Source organism: Culex pipiens, chromosome 2 (assembly GCF_016801865.2).
Source record: "Culex pipiens pallens isolate TS chromosome 2, TS_CPP_V2, whole genome shotgun sequence".
Taxonomy (NCBI): domain Eukaryota; kingdom Metazoa; phylum Arthropoda; class Insecta; order Diptera; family Culicidae; genus Culex; species Culex pipiens.
The window spans coordinates 148362268-148382051 of record NC_068938.1 but is presented as its reverse complement, the minus strand read 5'-3'; the positions used below and the strand labels follow the sequence as shown (position 1 = coordinate 148382051).

The 19784-nt window shown below is 32.0% G+C and overlaps 1 protein-coding gene across 1 annotated transcript in view; it reads right to left on the bottom strand.

Annotated features, from left to right (window-relative positions):
* LOC120425814 (nyctalopin-like) overlaps positions 1-19784 on the bottom strand; it is a 296281-nt gene that overhangs the window by 253795 nt on the left and 22702 nt on the right. Inside the window, exon 2 of the mRNA XM_052707340.1 lies at positions 15057-15413. The gene's annotated coding sequence lies outside the window, so the exon portion shown is untranslated. The remainder of the gene's footprint in view (positions 1-15056; positions 15414-19784) is intronic.

Sequence of the window (19784 nt, the reverse complement as noted above, 5' to 3'; positions counted from 1 at the left end):
TACTCTTTACTCTTTACTCTTTACTCTTTACTCTTTACTCTTTACTCTTACTCTTTACTCTTTACTCTTTACTCTTTACTCTTTACTCTTTACTCTTTACTCTTTACTCTTTACTCTTTACTCTTTACTCTTTACTCTTTACTCTTTACTCTTTACTCTTTACTCTTTACTCTTTACTCTTTACTCTTTACTCTTTACTCTTTACTCTTTACTCTTTACTCTTTACTCTTTACTCTTTACTCTTTACTCTTTACTCTTTACTCTTTACTCTTTACTCTTTACTCTTTACTCTTTACTCTTTACTCTTTACTCTTTACTCTTTACTCTTTACTCTTTACTCTTTACTCTTTACTCTTTACTCTTTACTCTTTACTCTTTACTCTTTACTCTTTACTCTTTACTCTTTACTCTTTACTCTTTACTCTTTACTCTTTACTCTTTACTCTTTACTCTTTACTCTTTACTCTTTACTCTTTACTCTTTACTCTTTACTCTTTACTCTTTACTCTTTACTCTTTACTCTTTACTCTTTACTCTTTACTCTTTACTCTTTACTCTTTACTCTTTACTCTTTACTCTTTACTCTTTACTCTTTACTCTTTACTCTTTACTCTTTACTCTTTACTCTTTACTCTTTACTCTTTACTCTTTACTCTTTACTCTTTACTCTTTTTTTTCAAGTTTTACAATTTTTACAATTTTTACAATTTTTACAATTTTTACAATTTTTACAATTTTTACAATTTTTACAATTTTTACAATTTTTACAATTTTTAAAATTTTTACAATTTTTACAATTTTTACAATTTTTACAATTTTTACAATTTTTACAATTTTTACAATTTTTACAATTTTTACAATTTTTACAACTTTTACAATTTTTACAATTTTTACAATTTTTACAATTTTTACAATTTTTACAATTTTTACAATTTTTACAATTTTTACAATTTTTACAATTTTTACAATTTTTACAATTTTTACAATTTTTACAATTTTTACAATTTTTACAATTTTTACAATTTTTACAATTTTTACAATTTTTACAATTTTTACAATTTTTACAATTTTTACAATTTTTACAATTTTTACAATTTTTACAATTTTTACAATTTTTACAATTTTTACAATTTTTACAATTTTTACAATTTTTACAATTTTTACAATTTTTACAATTTTTACAATTTTTACAATTTTTACAATTTTTAAAATTTTTACAATTTTTACAATTTTTACAATTTTTACAATTTTTACAATTTTTACAATTTTTACAATTTTTACAATTTTTACAATTTTTACAATTTTTACAATTTTTACAATTTTTACAATTTTTACAATTTTTACAATTTTTACAATTTTTACAATTTTTACAATTTTTACAATTTTTACAATTTTTACAATTTTTAAATTTTTTACAATTTTTACAATTTTTACAATTTTTACAATTTTTACAATTTTTACAATTTTTACAATTTTTACAATTTTTACAATTTTTACAATTTTTACAACTTTTACAATTTTTAAAATTTTTAAAATTTTTAAATTTTTTACAATTTTTACAATTTTTACAATTTTTACAATTTTTACAATTTTTACAATTTTTACAATTTTTACAATTTTTACAATTTTTACAATTTTGACAATTTTTACAATTTTTACAATTTTTACAATTTTTACAATTTTTACAATTTTTACAATTTTTACAATTTTTACAATTTTTACAATTTTTACAATTTTTACAATTTTTACAATTTTTACAATTTTTACATTTTTTACAATTTTTACAATTTTTACAATTTTTACAATTTTTACAATTTTTGCAATTTTTACAACTTTTACAATTTTTAAAATTTTTAAAATTTTTAAATTTTTTACAATTTTTACAATTTTTACAATTTTTACAATTTTTACAATTTTTACAATTTTTACAATTTTTACAATTTTTACAATTTTTACAATTTTTACAATTTTTACAATTTTTACAATTTTTACAATTTTTACAATTTTTACAATTTTTACAATTTTTACAATTTTTAAATTTTTTACAATTTTTACAATTTTTACAATTTTTACAATTTTTACAATTTTTACAATTTTTACAATTTTTACAATTTTTACAATTTTTACAATTTTTACAACTTTTACAATTTTTAAAATTTTTAAAATTTTTAAATTTTTTACAATTTTTACAATTTTTACAATTTTTACAATTTTTACAATTTTTACAATTTTTACAATTTTTACAATTTTTACAATTTTTACAATTTTGACAATTTTTACAATTTTTACAATTTTTATAATTTTTACAATTTTTACAATTTTTACAATTTTTACAATTTTTACAATTTTTACAATTTTTACAATTTTTACAATTTTTACAATTTTTACAATTTTTACATTTTTTACAATTTTTACAATTTTTACAATTTTTACAATTTTTACAATTTTTGCAATTTTTACAACTTGAACAACTTGAACAACTTGAACAATTTGAACAACTTGAACAACTTGAACAACTTGAAAAACTTGAACAACTTGAACAACTTGAACAACTTGAACAACTTGAACAACTTGAACAATTTGAACAACTTGAAGAGTTTGAATAACTTGAAAAACTAAAACAACTAGAATATTTTTTACATTTCAAAAACCTGAAAAACTTGGATATCTTGAACAACTGGATACTTCGAATTATTTGTCAATTTTAATAAAAGCTAATTTTCTTCGCTAATAAAACACTTTCAGGTAAATGAATCACATTTTCTGCATAGCTCTCTTCCTAGAATCCCCCTTCCAATATAAAGAAGCTACCAAGTATCGTCTAACCTGCCCACAATATTCTGCGACGACGACGTCTCAACCCCCTCCCCCAACCACCAACCACGTGACCGTCGCCCAAATGTATGCAAAAGGCAATAAAATATTTACTGTCTACCACCCCCTCCTCTTCTAACAAGAAGGCAGAACCGCGAGGACGATTCTATTTCAGAAACCTGCCTCCTTGCACCCCTCAACCTGAACCTGCTCCTTTCGGGACGATTACATCTGACAGCTTAATGCATGTAATCAAATGTAGTTATCAAACCGCGGAGACGTGTTTGAAATTTTATTTATTCACAAATTCTGTCTCATCATCACGCCGGGGGAGGACGCCGACGCCACCAAAGTATCACACCGTCATCAACATCAACGCGGCGGTGCACTTTGGGGGTTCCGGTTAGGGTGGTGCAGTGGCACTATGTTGGCATTTGAGGAGCACTAAATCTGCATTTTTGTGTAAATTATGCTAATTTTGTAAAGTGAATAATTGCATTATTTTGACCAAATTTCAAAAGGTCTTCGTAAATGCTGACTTAGGGCTGGATTAATGCACGAATAAGAAACAAATCTGAATTTAAAAATAATGTTAAATTTCTTCGGATAAAATAATAAAGTTATTTATATTTCTATCTAGACATGTTCATCAATATTATCTTTTAAAGTTGACATTAACTAAATCAGCCTTTAAAGCTGCATTAGGGCATAATTGGTGCAAGTCAACATTGAAAAATAAAAGCAAAACAGATTTTATTGGATTTGTCATCGAACAATTGTTTGAAATATGTTAAGTTTACAAGAATTAAATGTAGATTTATAGCCAACTTAATGCTAATTTAGTGCTAAAAATAAAATAGCTTTAATTGTCAGTAAAAATCGTGTTTTAAAACTTTTTTTTTCTCTAAAAAATTTCCTCAACATCCTAAGAGACACCACATTCCGGGACGTGACGCGGAATGGCTTTGGCTCTATTTGTTTATCTTTTTTCCCGGGTTTGGCAACACGGAAGCTTTTGCTGTGGCATCCGGTCCCCCTCCGCCGGTGGGTGGCCAATTTACACGCGCTGAAATCGACACTTTTTTTCTCCTCCCGTAAGCATCGTAAAGATCAGGTAAAGATGTTTGCGTTGAGATTGGCGGGGAAGTGCGATATGCAAAGACGGGAAAAGTGTTTGCGGTTGACTGGGCTAAGTGCAGAAATTCGAGACTTTTGAGGGTTTTGAGAGCGATGGATGATCAAATTGAAGGTGACTTTTTCTTAGTTTTTGCTATTTCTGATGATTAAATAACATGAAATTATGATTAAATTTTCGCGTATAGTCTTGGTCATGCCTATGACATAACCTTCTGCAAATATTTTTTGGTCATTCTGGTCATGCCTATGGCATAACCTGTTTCACCTTTTTCTTAGCCTTCTGATAATTACTTTTGATCAAAATAATCAGTTTTAATACGTTTTTAAATTTTCTTCAAAAGTGTCCACGTGGTTTATGGATGGCCCCTTATGGATTGACTTGAAAAAAAAATGAATTTATTTTGAAGTCGGGAAAAAAAATTAAAACTATTTTCAACATAAATTTCACTTTTTTTCTTCAGAACCAAAAATCCGTGCAAACGGCAAATTTTCCCCTTTAATTCAATTTGGAAAACCAAGTACCGAGTGCCATAACCATAGAACATAACCACTACAGCGCACTACACACCAGAAGCGCTAGTAGCAGCTGGCTCACTAAGGCCGGTGTGGCGGTGGCAATCGTGGTTTTGATTTATTATAATACAAGCCACCAACTTTTATGGGCATATTTTCCTAGTACGAGTAAGTGTGTGTGTAGTTTCTCGCGGCGTTTTTGTTACGGAAAAAAGCAAAGACATGCAACTTTTGATACACTACAGCCTACAAGAGTTGGATGGAACCGGAGAATGGCGTGTTATTTGGGCATAAAGCGTCACTCAATGCTAAATGAATATAATGTACACAATAAAACGCGGTTTATGGCTTTTCGCAAACAAATGACTTCACTAGGCCGCGGAGCACTCGAGTGAACTTCAAAACAATATTACGGTTGGCCTATCGAAAGTGAGGTTGACTTAGTGATTGCGAAGCGATCATTTTGCTAGAAATTAAAATTTGAGGAAAATTAATTTATTTTCATTTTATTCAATGCCATTTTTCATAAAATTTACTAAATATCCCGTCTAAGAAATCAAAAAAAGTCGAAAGGAAAAAAAAATCCGATCTTTACATTCAAGCAATCTATTGTCCAAATTCGATATAATATGAATGTTATTGATTAAGAGGACATTCTTCAATTGGATCTCGATGAAAAAAGCGAATCACAAAAGGCAGATTTAAAGCTTACCAGTTAAATCAATCAGTTACAAATTGAAAGTATCAGAAATATCACTTTTTGTTTTAAAAAAGGAAATAAGAGAGCATAGCTGGCATGAACGGAAAAACGGTGGGATTATTTTTGGAAATAGCTTGAACATTTGTTTAAAGCAGAGTAATGTTAGTTTGTAGCACGAATAATGGGTAAATAAGGCGTCATCCATAAAGTATGTCACGCAAAAATCGGCCAAAATTAACCCCCCCTCCCCCAAATGTCACATTTTGTCACACAAGGATGAACCCCCCCTCAAAAAGTACGTCACATTTTGCCAGACCCCCTCCCCCTTGTTTTCGATTGGATTTTCTATAGTTTTTATATCTTTAACTCTCATAATTTTCGCAATTTTAATATAAAAAAAAGTTAAATTATTCTAATTATTCATTTTTTAGAATAAACATTGCTATAAAAAAAATGTATCTTTTAAGAATTAGAAGACCTGGTATCACATTCAAGTATTTAAAAATCTTGAAAACTGTTTTTCATAGCTTTGTATCTAATAAGTTCAAACCATTTATAGCAGTTTTCTTGTGAACACCCTGCTGAGCAGTTCTCTACGGAATCGGTCTTTTTTCTTTAATTTTAATTTTTGTATTTTTTAATCCGGCTGAAACTTTTTTGGTGCCTTCGGTATGCCCAAAGAAGCCATTTTGCATCATTAGTTTGTCCATATAATTTTCCATACAAATTTGGCAGTTCGATAGCGGTGTGCTCTCTTATACTAACTGACATTTTGGTAGTTGCGAGAAAATCGATTTTTAAACTTTGAATTACTGTTTCTGGAAAACTATTCAACAAACAATTGTTCTAACAATTTTAAAGTATGCACCTGACATTACTTAAAGACATTGTGAAATATAAAAACTTTTGAAATGCTAGAAAAATTTTGGCAGAGAAAATACGAAAAAAAATCATGCTTGCAATTGGCACAAGTGTGTTTTGGGAGGTAATTTGTATGAGTTAGCACAAACGTGCACAGGGCTTTGGTACAAAAGCGTGCAAAGTAAATTTATTGTTACAATAGTTCAAATTAGTTGTTTCAATGTTATTTTTTCACGAGTTGGTTAATTTAAGCGTAAGAAAAACATTTTATATCAAAACTTTTTTCAAACACTTATTTTAGTTTGAATTTGGTAGGAAAATTAACCTTTTGGAAAAATCAGCATTTAAATCAAAATTTTTGTATGAAAAAATTAGTGAAATTATATTTTTTATGAATATAATTGTAAAACCATCCATAATACATCAACTATGACGAATACTGAATGATGTATTCCTTAAAACATAAGAAAATGATGTTGTAAAAACTTTTAGCTAGTTTATTTTATTTCAATTATATCATACGACCTTTCAAAAACGAATGCTATCCAAGGCACAAACCGTTATTTAGATTTATGGTGAATTGCAGTTGGAACAAGTGTGTCTCAAGCAATGGAATCGATGAATGTATTGAATAGAACAAATGTGCCTCAAACAAATTAAATACGTAATATTTTTAAGCATGGACGACCCATACAGTTGTGCCAAGTGTGCAAATCAACTATGAAAGATATTGTTACGTAGTTTTTTGCATGGACGACCCCTGCAGTTGAGCTAAGAGTGCACAACGACTTGAAGAATATTAAATTGGACTTTTGGGTTGGGCTAAGTGGGTAATGGGTTGGGGAAAAATGTTGTTACGTCGTTTTTTTGCATGGACGACCCCTGCAGTTGTGCTAGGAGTGCACAACGACTTGAAGAATGTTAAAATTTGCCTTTTAGGTTGAGGAAAAATGTTGTTACGTCGTTTTTTTTTGCCTGGACGACCCCTGCAGTTGAGCTAAGAGTGCACAACGACTTTAAGAATATTCAATTTGCCTTTTAGGTTGGGCTAAGTAGGTAATGGGTTGGGGAAAATTGTTGTTACGTCGTTTTTTTTTTGCCTGGACGACCCCTACAGTTGAGCTAAGAGTGCACAACGACTTGAAGAATATTAAATTGGACTTTTGGGTTGGGCTAAGTGGGTAATGGGTTGGGGAAAAATGTTGTTACGTCGTTTTTTTGCATGGACGACCCCTGCAGTTGTGCTAGGAGTGCACAACGACTTGAAGAATGTTAAAATTTGCCTTTTAGGTTGAGGAAAAATGTTGTTACGTCGTTTTTTTTTGCCTGGACGACCCCTGCAGTTGAGCTAAGAGTGCACAACGACTTTAAGAATATTCAATTTGCCTTTTAGGTTGGGCTAAGTAGGTAATGGGTTGGGAAAAAATGTTGTTACGTCGTTTTTTTTTGCATGGACGACCCCTGCAGTTGAGCTAGGAGTGCACAATGACTTGAAGAATGTTAAAATTTACCTTATAGGTTGGGCTAAGTGGGTAATGGGTTGGGGAAAAATGCTGTTGTGTCGTTTTTTTTGCCTGGACGACCCCTACAGTTGAGCTAAGAGTGCACAACGACTTGAAGAATGTTAAAATTTGACTTTTAGGTTGGGCTAAGTGGGTAATGGGTTGGGGAAAATTGTTGTTACGTTGTTTTTTTTTGCATGGACGACCCCTTCTGTTGAGCTAAGAGTGCACAACGTCTTGAAGAATACTAAATTTGATTTTGGGTTGGGCTAAGTGGGTCGTGAGTTTTTTTTTAATCTTTTTAAGTACTTTGTATGGGATTTTGTATGAGCTTTATTGTGCAGGAAACATGTAAGCAAAGTTTCAGCTACGTAACAACATTTTACAAGTGGGTTTCAACCCAAAAGACCAAATTGAAAACATTCTTTAAGTCGTTGTCCACTCTCAGCTTAACTGCAGGGTTCGTTTATGCAAAAAAATACTACGTACCGTTAGTGGGAGTGACACTGGGTCTGGGGGGTGAGATTGAGTCAAAGTATTTTTTTTACGGATTTTACCATTTCTCAGGTGCGTCTCTATGACTCTAAATTCTGTTAAAATGGTATAATATTGTATACCATTTTAACTATCTAACACTATTCATGTCGTTGTGCACGCTTAGCTCAACTGTAGGGGTCGTCCATGCAAAAAAAACGACGTAACAACATTTTTCCCCAACTCATTGCCGCTTAGCCCAACCCAGAAGTCCGATTTAATATTCTTCAAGTCGTTGTGCACTCCTAGCACAACTGCAGGGGTCGTCCATGAAAAAAACGACGTAACAACATTTTTCCCCAACCCATTACCCACTTAGCCCAACCTAAAAGTCCAGTTTGAAACATTCTTCAAGTCGTTGTGCACTCCTAGCTCACGTACAGGGGTCGTCCATGCAAAAAAAACGACGTAACAACATTTTTCCCCAACCCATTGTCCACTTAGCCCAACCCAAAAGTCCAATTTGAAACATTCTTCAAGTCGTTGTGCACTCCTAGCACAACTGAAGGGGTCGTCCATGCAAAAAAAAAAACGACGTAACAACATTTTTCCCCAACCCATTACCCACTTAGCCCAACCCAAAAGTCCAATTTGAAACATTCTTCAAGTCGTTGTGCACTCCTAGCACAACTGAAGGGGTCGTCCATGCAAAAAAAACGACGTAACAATAATTTTCCCCAACCCAATGCCCACTTAGCCCAACCCAAAAGTCCAGTTTGAAACATTCTTCAAGTCGTTGTGCACTCTTAGTACAACTGCAGGGGTCGTCCATGCAAAGAAAACTACGTAACAACATTTTAAACTAACCTACAGAACCTAAATACACTAATCCTAATCAATGGGTCGTCCAAACAAAAAAAAACTACTCCACTAAACCATTTTAACACACTACACCTAACTGATAATTCCTTCTCGCTTCCAAATGTGCACACTTGTGCTATTTGCCTTCCAAAATAGTGCTCCATAATATTGCTCAAACTAGCAAGGACACCTGGCAATTTACCATAATATTATAGTGTAATCGTATTTTTATGGATTTGCGTGTTTTCAAAAGGTCTTGCCATGATGGAAAATAAGAGAGCACATCCATGATGCGTTCGAAAACGTCAGTTAGTACAAATGGTTGCAGGGCGATATCTCCGCGTAGGAAACGAATTTTTCAGATCTGTTAGAAGCGTTTTGTAGGGAATTTAATTAGCTAAAATATGGCATCATTAACTCATTTTGGCCCAATTTTCAGTTAGAACATTAGAGCACACCGCTATCGAGTTGTCGATACAAAAATGATATGTGAAAATTCAAAAATCAATATCTTTTGAAGGAATTTTTTGATCGATTTGGTGTCTTCGGCAAAGTTGTAGGTATGGATATGGACTACACTAAAAAAATATGATACACGGTAAAAAATTTTTTGGTGATTTTTTATTTAACTTTTTGTCACTAAAACTTGATTTGCAAAAAAACACTATTTTTATTTTTTTTTATTTTTTGATATGTTTTAGAGGACATCTAATGCCAACTTTTCAGAAATTTCCAGAATGGGCAAAAAATCTTTGACCGAGTTATGATTTTTTGAATCATTACAGTTTTTTTTTTCAAAAAATCGAAATATTGGTCGCAATTTTTTTTCAATTTCATTTTTTGATGTAAAATTGAATTTGCAATCAAAAAGTACTTTAGTGAAATTTTGATAAAAGGCACCGTTTTCAAGTTATAGCCATTTTTATGTGACTTTTTTCAAAATAGTCGCAGTTATTGATTTTTTAAAAATAGTGCCCATGTTTGCCCACTTTCGAAAAAAATATTTTTGAAAAGCTGAGAAAATTCTCCATACTTTGCTTTTTCGGACTTTGTTGATACGACCCTTATTTGCTGAGATATTGCCATGCAAAGGTTTAAAAACAAGAAAATTGATGTTTTCTAATTTCAAAAAGACCAAACATTCTATATTACGCCCTTTTGATATGTTAGTCTTGATTTAAAATTTTTGAAAATATTTTTTTCGAAAAGATCGGAAAATTTCACGAATGTTTCATAGTTTAACATAGTAAATCGGACCATTAGTTGCTGAGATATCGACATTAGAAAATGGTGGGTTGTTTGGGTGAGACTATAGAAAACATCAATTTTCTTGTTTTTAAACCTTCGCATGGCAATATCTCAGCATCTAAGGGTCGTATCAACAAAGTCCGAAATAGCAGAATATAGAGAATTTTCTCAGCTTTTCAATAATATTTTTTTCAATAGTGGGCAAACATGGGCACTATTTTTAAAAAATCAATAGCTGCGACTATTTTGAAAAAAGTTACTTAAAAATGGCTATAACTTGAAAACGGTGCCTTTTATCAAAATTTCACTAAAGTACTTTTTGATTGCAAATTCAATTTTACATCAAAAAATGAAATTGAAAAAAAATTGCGACCAATATTTCGATTTTTTGGAAAAACTTGTATTGATTCAAAAAATCATAACTCGGTCAAAGATTTTTTGCCCATTCTGGAAATTTCTGAAAAGTTGGCAATTGATGTCCTCTAAAACATATCAAAAAATAAAAAAAAAATAAAAATAGTATTTTTTTGCAAATCAAGTTTTAGTGACGAAAAGTTAAATAAAAAATCACCAACTTTTTTTTTACCGTGTATCATTTTTTTTCAGTGTAGTCCATATCCATACCTACAACTTTGCCGAAGACACCAAATCGATCAAAAAATTCCTTCAAAAGATACGGATTTTTGAATTTTCACATATCATTTTTGTAGGGACAGCTGCCAAATTTGTATGGAAAATTATATGGACAAACTAATGATGCAAAATGGCTTCTTTGGGCATACCGAAGGCACCAAAAAAGTTTCAGTCGGATTAAAAAATACAGAAAAAATCGAATGACCGAAATCTCAGAGAATTGCTCTGCTTTCAAAGCATTTATTTTTATCAAGCAAGAATTTGCAAAATATTGAAGTTCCAGCTGAAAAAAATGTGACTATATAATAAATTATAATGTGATACCGTCATCAGGGGTGACATTGGGTCTGGGGGTGAGTTTGGGTCATACAAAAATGCAGAAATTTGTATGACCCAATCTCACCCCACAGATCCAATGTCACCCCTGATGACGGTACTTCTAAATAATAGTAAGTTAACAATTTTAGAAACGAGGATTTAATTTAATTGTGTACATTTCGAATTAATATTATGCAATCATAAAAAAAAACAACCTAGCGTGACGTCACAGTCTCGCAAACCCCCCCTCCCCCCTTGGTCACATCTTGTCACACCTACGGTAACCCCCCCTCCCCCCCTAAGAGCGTACGTACTTTATGGATGACGCCTAAACTATTTTCACAAACTGGAATAAAAAGCAATGAACAGGCTGCTTTTCATGTGTCAATCTAATGCGAAATTTGCCAAACTTTCCGTAAAAATACTTTCAAAAAGAAACGATGTTTTGAATATTAAAATTTCGTAATACTCCTAAAAAATTGCAAAAGTCAACTCTATTAAAAAAAATCTAAATTTTCTGATAACTAGTTTGAAATACAAGCAAGGGCAAATATTGTTACACTTTTTAAATTAATAATGCAAAGTTATACAACACATGAAAATTTCAAAAGTTTTTTTTTGTTTTAAATGAAAAAAAAATATCTCTCTTGTTCAAAATGAACTCTAAAATTTTCCATCAAATATTACGTTTCTTGATTTTGCTTTAAACGATAAATTGAAACGGGGTTAAAACATTTTTTCCATTATTTTTTCCGTTTTTCGATGTTTTCGACATGAAATTAGGATGTAGGTAGAACATATTAATTAAATGGACAAACATCTGAGGCCAAAAGACAGAATTTTGAAAGCAAAAAAGGATAAAAGGAGTAAAACATGTCGAATGGACTACAGGTCGAAACGCCAAAAGGTCACAAGTAGAAAAATGATGTGTTAATATGATTTCAAAATGTATATTTTTTTTATGTACAATTTTTTTTTGTACAAAAATACTAGTTCTTTTAAATGATTTCTTAGAAAATTTTGAAAATTAACATTTTTTTAAGAATTTAATATTATTTTCAAACAGTTTGTTCTTGTTGCTATGGGAGTGAATGGTCCAATGGGATAAAGTCCCTCAAAAAAACAACAACATTGTTCTTGTTTCAGTTGTTTCCCATTCATTGAAATATGATTATTTTTCTGAATATGTCCAGTCATTTTTTTTAATTTTTAAACATGCATTTGAATTTCTTAAAAATAATTTAATCCTGATTGTAATTTTATGGATAGTTATCCATCTAATGAAAAAGGAGAGGTAAAAAAAATGATTTTTGAACAAAGCTTTAACACAGACAGATTTTAAAGAAATTTATATTCTTCGAAATAATACATTTTTCTCTGAAATATATTTGTAAGTCTCTTTATTCTTCAAGACTATATTCTTGTCTTAATAATACAGGGTAGTTCCATAACATAAAGTTTTGCAAAAGCAAAACATTTTTATTTATTAAAATGTTTTATTTTGATTTCTGAAATATTTTCGTGGGTTTTTTCATTAATTCAAGCAGGATCTGTTTATTGAAAAGATTTTCCAATTCCAAAATAGTTTTCCTTTAATAGTAGTTTTATCTTGCTCCTGTATATTGTTGTAAACAGTTCTTTAATAAATTTTAGAATAAATCAGGTCAAGAACGTTTTGTTCTTAAAAAATAATTTATTTATGTTTGTTTAATATTTCGTAGAGCAATTCAATGTTTTCAAATGCTCAGGTCTTATCAAACTAATATTTTTGTATTTTTTTCCATTATTCGAAATTTGAACAATTTTTAAACAGCTAAATCAGAGTAATTCATTCAGGTCAATTTATTCTTTCAAATTTATGTATTTTCATCTGCAAACATGAGCAAAGTTTTGAAAATTATTTTGTGAATAAGTCTGAGTTCAATTCTATTAAAATGAATTCAATATTCTTTTTAAAAACAACTGATTCTTGTTTTTAGTTATATTTTTGTTTATTTTCCAATTCCTTTAAACAAATTTTCAAAAATCTCATATTTATTGAAATATTTAATAAATTTAAAAAAAAATACGAAATTTCCAATTTTTCTATTTATAGAAAAAATCCAAAAAAATATTAAGTTTTGAATTTGAAATTTTGAAATGTTTTTGCTTTAGGGCAAATAATCTTCGTAACATTTGAACCATTGTGAAATATGGACACAAATTTTACCACAGAGTTATGATTTAAAAAACGTGTTATTTGGAATAATTATAAATTTTGCTATTTTTTTTACTTCAGCTTTTCATGTAAAATCAATTTGAATTCAAAAAGAACTTCACATAAATGTTATAAAGTACCGTTTTCGAGATATAACTACTTCAGGTTTGATTTTTACTTTTTTTTTTCAATAAGTTTTTTTCGGACACGAATGACTCTTGAGTTAAGTGGTCCTTAAACGCAAATAAATAAAAAAATAAGTTTTTCGGTTTTTATAAATGTCCATATTTTTAAAGTTCAAAAATCGTATAACATTGCCTAGTTGCAAAAAAAAAACTGCAAAATTTCTGAAAATTTAAGTTTTCTTAGTCTCACCCTATCCTCATTTTCATCTCAGCGCTTAAAGTTCAATTTTCAATTTAAAAAAGATTATTTTTTTCAGGATTTTCTGATCAATTCGACAAAAAATATTTGAAAATTTTGAAATCAAGAATAACATTTCAAAATGGCTAAATTTTGAGTTTGTGGCTCTTTTGAAAGGTAAATTTTGAATTTAACATTTTCGAAAATAAATAAAATCCATTACAGATTATGGTGGAGAACTGCTCAATTAGAAAATTGTGTTTTTTCCCTAAGTAAATACTTGTTGCAACAAAAATATTGATTTTAAGAATAATAAATAATAATTGTTTAGTAATCAAAACAAACTCACGAAAATCCTACGGAAAAAAATAAACATAAAAAATAGCTCTATCGTAACTAGGGCGTTATCGTTCCTATTATTATTGTTATCGGATTCCTCGGACAATTTTACGTAACATATGTAAAAATGGTGAAGTTTCATTAACAGGATTCGGAGATATGATTTCATGAAAATAAAAACTGGGGTTTTTTACGTGCCACGCGCAAAAACGGCAAAATTACGAAAACGGGTAAAAATCAACTTTTTCACTAAAACTAACTTTAAAATTTAAGCGATGTTTGGGTACTTAAAGTTGCGTCTTTCAATTGCGGAAAAAATCCCCCCTCCCCCAACTTTTTGGGGTGGTTTAGAGGGCGACATAAACTTTGAAAAATATTTGCAACGGCCATACGTTAAAAAAGTTTATTCATTCACACTCATAATCAGGGTTACCAGGTAAAACATTGAAAAATCTGGCAAAGTATCGATTAAAAATCTGGAAAAATCTGGCAGACGAAAATTTAATAATTTTGAATGGTAAAGGGGAGGGAGGATATGAATTGATTCAAAAATTGTAGCATTAAGATGGTTCAACTGATTTTATGACCTCAAAAATGTTGAATTTACATCTTCTTTTTGAAAATCACATTCTATTTTTATTTGATTTTCAATTAAATAAGTTTATTTTAATCAAAAATGTGTTTAAAATGGGCATAAAGTTTAAAATCTGGTAAAATCTGTCAATATCTGGCACAGAGAAGGGTAAATTTTTATTCTGGCTGACACTTGAAAAATCTGGCATTCCCAGATTTATCTGGCAACCTGGCAACCCTGCTCATAATAGAGAAATTGACTACTGTTGACAATTTATAAAAAAAAAATCCACATTGATATAAAGCATTTATTAACAAAAAAATTTAATTCCTCAAACATAATAATTTAGTTTATTATTTTTGAATCATTTTGCGATTTTAAACATAACCCTAAACTTGAAACTTTAAAATACTGTTATGTCCATGTCCACCTAGTTGCAAATATTTTCTACCTTCAGCACCCTTTTCCCCCTTCTCTCCATCAAATGTGCAAATATGATGGAAAACACCAATGAAATCTTACCTTAGCCGTTGAGGTTTGTTGTTTCTACTCTGCACTCTGCCCTCACAAGCCAAAACTTTGACTCAGAAGTCGCGCACGGGGCCTTTCGTCATTCGGTGTCTAACGAGGCGAGAATTTCTCCGTCGCCGTCATCGTTTTCATTTATTTCAATTAAATGCCTTTAGCCACGACACGAAACTTTCACCTCCTCCTCCTCCTCCTCCGGGACCAGAATGTTACCAGGCACGGTCCGAACAAACCCACGTGAATACACCTCAATTAATTTCGCTGACGCCAATTATCCAATCATTCACTTCCATCAGCTGCAGAAGTGCTTCCTTCGTCGACTTTGCTTTTTTTTGGGTTGGAAAATTTGCCCTGTAAGTACAAGCGGAAAGAGAGAAAAAGTTAATTTAATAAAAAAAATCAATTTTCCTACTTTCTTTAGCGGTTTTCCTCATGCTGATGCTTGCAAACATAAACCCCCTTTCCCCTCACCCTTTTTTTGTCGTGTCAACCGCAGAGTCAAGTAAAGAGTTGAGGGCAAAAAAAGCATTGAGGACACAATTTTGCGCTAAAGTTCACCAACGAAACGACCTGCTTTAGAAAACCCTACACGAGAGAGAGGAGGAGCTGAATTGGTGGAAAATTTTCCTCTCAACTTCCAACGTTGACGAGGGCGCTGGAGGTTTTCGCTGACTATAAGTGGAAAACTACGACCTTAAATTGCGTGGGGCAAGAAAGGGGCTGTGCGTTTTCACCATCAATGAGTGAGAATTTCGGTGAAAAGTTCGTGGGTCTCTCGGTTTATTAGCTGAGTAGTGGGTTTGATTTGGGCAGGTGTTTGTAACTTTATCGAATCTAGGAAAGGTTGACATTTCGAATTTCTGTGAAGGTCAGCTACGTAGCCGGAAGTTGCTATATTGATTGACATTTTTGAAATGGTTTTAAGAAATGAACCGTTAACTTTATTTTTGGTATTCCAGGTATTTCGGTATTTCACACAAAAAAGTATTGATAAAAGTAATATTTTTTTAAAGTAATCTCATTTATGGATTTGTTTAAGATGACAAAAAATTTCATCTTTTGAGTTAAGGCACAAAACTCATGTGGCAGTGTTGCATTTTTTTCGAAAAAAAATCCTTTATCATGAAAAGAGATTGAAAATTTTTTTTTTCGGAGAACAACTACAACTTTTCTGAAAACACAAAATCAATTAGAAAATCCATTCGCAAGACACAGATTTTTTTCTATATTTTAATAGTTTTTTGTACGGCAAGCTACTTTAATCCATTTTTGACATAAACCACGTGTCCAAAAACAAACATAAAGTACCATGTTAAATATTTTTAATAAAATAAATAAAATCATTCCTGAAAATCACAAGACGCAAATTCAAATTGTAAAACCCAAGATATCACTATCCTTCCGTCCAGTACACAGAAAAAAAAATCATGGTAATATTACATCTGGGGAGGGGTACATCTTTTATGTCAGAAAAAAGGTGTAATTTTACCTCTGGAAATGTGTAATTTTACCACTTTTCTGTTGTAATGTCACTTTTTCAGTCTAAATTGAGGTAAAATTACATCATAAAAGAGGTAATATTCAACCTTCCAAAATTAAAGCTTCCAAATTTACATTATTTTTTTCTGTGTACATAAAAAAAAAAAGCAAAGCAATCCACTTTAACGACCCCCGGGTCTTTTGTGGTCTCTGTTGCAAGTTTCTGCTCATTTCTAGGCGTCCGAAGGTTATGTGTGGTGAGTCACTCAAAACCTCTTTTACGCAAATGGACCGACGTTTTACTTCACCATCCGATAGAAGGCCAGGAGGATAAGGCGGGAATCGAACCCGCGCCCCATAGCAACTTAGGGATCGGCAGCCGAAGCCGCTAACCACCGCGCCACGAGGCCCTTCCAGTACACCAAACAATATCAATTACATGCACACTTTTTGTTCATTGCCGTAGTCAACTCATTTTTCTCTCCCACACAACGTCCACAAACCATTTTCACATCCTCAATTCTCGTTTTTTTTTTGTTCGTCGCGCTCCCGGCAAGTGTCACAAAGGCCATCACATACACACAACTCATACTCACACCCTCTCGCAGGCAGTGGAAAAAGGAAAAACGCAAACTTTGTGGTGGAATGAAAATCACTTTATGACGGGGGGGTTTTCCCACCCACCACCATCGCAAAGACCGCGCGGCCAAGAGGATCGTCCTGTTTTTTTGCCCAGCTTTTTTTTCGTGTCGAAGGAGCAAAAGCGGAAAAGCGAGCCGCGGTGGGTGTGGTGTTAGATTCATGTTCGTACGTGATCAATTGTGGTAATTTTAGAAAATTTATTCCTGCTACTTCTGGTGCTTTGGCGAAGAAGTGTGCGGTTTAAGTGCGGGGGAGGAACCCGACTCAATGGAAATACTAAAGAGCAGATTTTGGAGCTGGAAATTCATATTTAGCTTGAAAGATCTAGAAATGGTTGAAAAATTGTGCTGTGAGGTTCATTTAAATTCCTGGCAAAGTAATATTTTTTTTTTTTTCAATTGGTGATCTTTCCACCCAAGGGCAGCATAAGGCAAAGTTTGGCCAAGGTTTAGGCCAGCAAAAAAAAAAAGCAAAGTTATCCACTTTAACGACCCCCGGGTCTTTTGTGGTCTCTGTTGCAAGTTTCTGCTCATTTCTAGGCGTCCGAAGGTTATGTGTGGTGAGTCACTCAAAACCTCTTTTACGCAAATGGACCGACGTTTTACTTCCCCATCCGATAGAAGGCGTGGTCAGGCAAATCTCGTCTCGAAAAATGCCACCGGGTCCGTCTGGGATTGAACCCAGGCCATACTGGGATTCAGAGGCTACCACGCTAACCACTAAACCACCGAACCCGACATTAGGCCAGCAACGATTCCCCAAATATTTTTTCTCTGAAAAAGCGTGATGGCGTGCTGTTAAAACGTATCGATAGTAGGGTGCCCAGAAAAATGACCCCCTGCTCCACAAGCGAAAAATGATTTTTTGGGTAATTTTAAGCATCTGTGTAAATTTTGAGCGAAATTGGATGAGATTAACCCATTGATACCCGAGCCTAAAGTTGGCGAAAAAAATGTGTTTCATACAAAAATGACTTTTTTAAATCGCTAATAACTTTTCAGGATTGAGTTTTACAGCTTTGGTTTGTTCTACAAAGTTGTAGAGCATTAAATTTCCAATGAGAATCTCACTTTTGGGAATATTCGGATGGAAGTAGCGCGCCGTGGAGACCAAACCGTAAGAAAGTTGGGTTTTCCATACATTTTTTCGATTTTTCCCATACAAACTTCACCTCCGAGTATCAATGGGTAAATGATGACCGATTTTGCTCATATTTGGCCCAGAGTCCTAAAATAGGTCAAGGATTAATATTCAGCTTGTGGAGCGAGGTTTTGAGAAAAAGTCCCATATTCTGGGCACCCTAATGGATAGGTCCTTTACCAGAAAAGTAAGAAGGGGTTTTTTTTTCGATTTGTGGTTGAAACCACCACTGACTGTTGCCTCTCTCTATAGTTACAAAATATAGTAAAGGCTCGTGGAAATTGGCGAGGCAGAAAAATTACATACAGAGCTAGAAGTTAAGTGATTTTAGTTTAGTTGTTAGTGGAGTGAGGTGAAGTCTTCTATAGGACTGACTAGCAACCCATTTTGAATGCTAAATTGAAAATTCAATTCAATGCTTAAATTATTATATCTCACTTACTTTTTAAAAAGTTCCTATCAGCAAACCCATGGCTAATAGGACCTTTTCAAAAAGTATAAAAGAAAGAATGCATTAAAGCTAAAATCAAGCAAAACAATGTAAGCGGACCAATGTGAGTTTGTAAACAAAGAGTCTATCCTGCTCACTTCTAATGTAAATATACACTGACATGAGCAGGATACACTATTTGTTTACTAACCCACATTGGCCCATTAACTTTGTTATGCTTGAAATGGCTATTTAAGGAGATGGGGAATTTTTGTTCTTTCCCCTTAACTTAACTATTGCTTAACCTATTGCTTTAAAATCATTAGTTTCAAAAATATCCAAGCATCTAAAAAAATGTGAAGAAAATAAGTGATTGCAGTGCTGTACATCGGAATATCATGAAAATTCAAAATATTTTTTAACCAGTTCAAAACAAGCTACATATTATTATCAATGCATTAAAATGCATTTTAGATTCACAGCAAAAAAGTAGTAATCCAGCTGCGTGTAAAAGGTCTGGGTGTAAAACAATTTTTGCATTATTTTATCATATCTAGTGTTTTTTTTAAGTCCTATAAGCTATTGTGTTTCATATGTTTATAGGACCTAATAAAAAAGTCTAGATATATACGTTTATCCTTTCCATTCTTCATCGGTCTGATGGCCGAGCGGGCTAAGGCGCCAGTCCGTACTGTTAATGCTGGGTTTGAATTCCGTCGGTTGTACCTTTTTTTTGTGTTTACAAAAATTGTACATGCAGTGTGTAATATTGAGTGTCCTATTTGACGAAGGTAGAGGGTGACGAGCGGGAATTCCCGGGAAAAAATCCCGGGAAATCGACCATTTTTGGACCTTCGATTCCCGGGAAATTTTATACTTATAAATATCGAAGCAAAATTTTATAAATTAATTAACATTCAAAAAATTCGAAATGGTTTAAAACATTGGATGTTAACTTTTCGAATGTTCCAATAACTATAATTGAGAGAAGCCGAAAAAATGTAAACCCAAACTTAGGGTTTACATTTAAG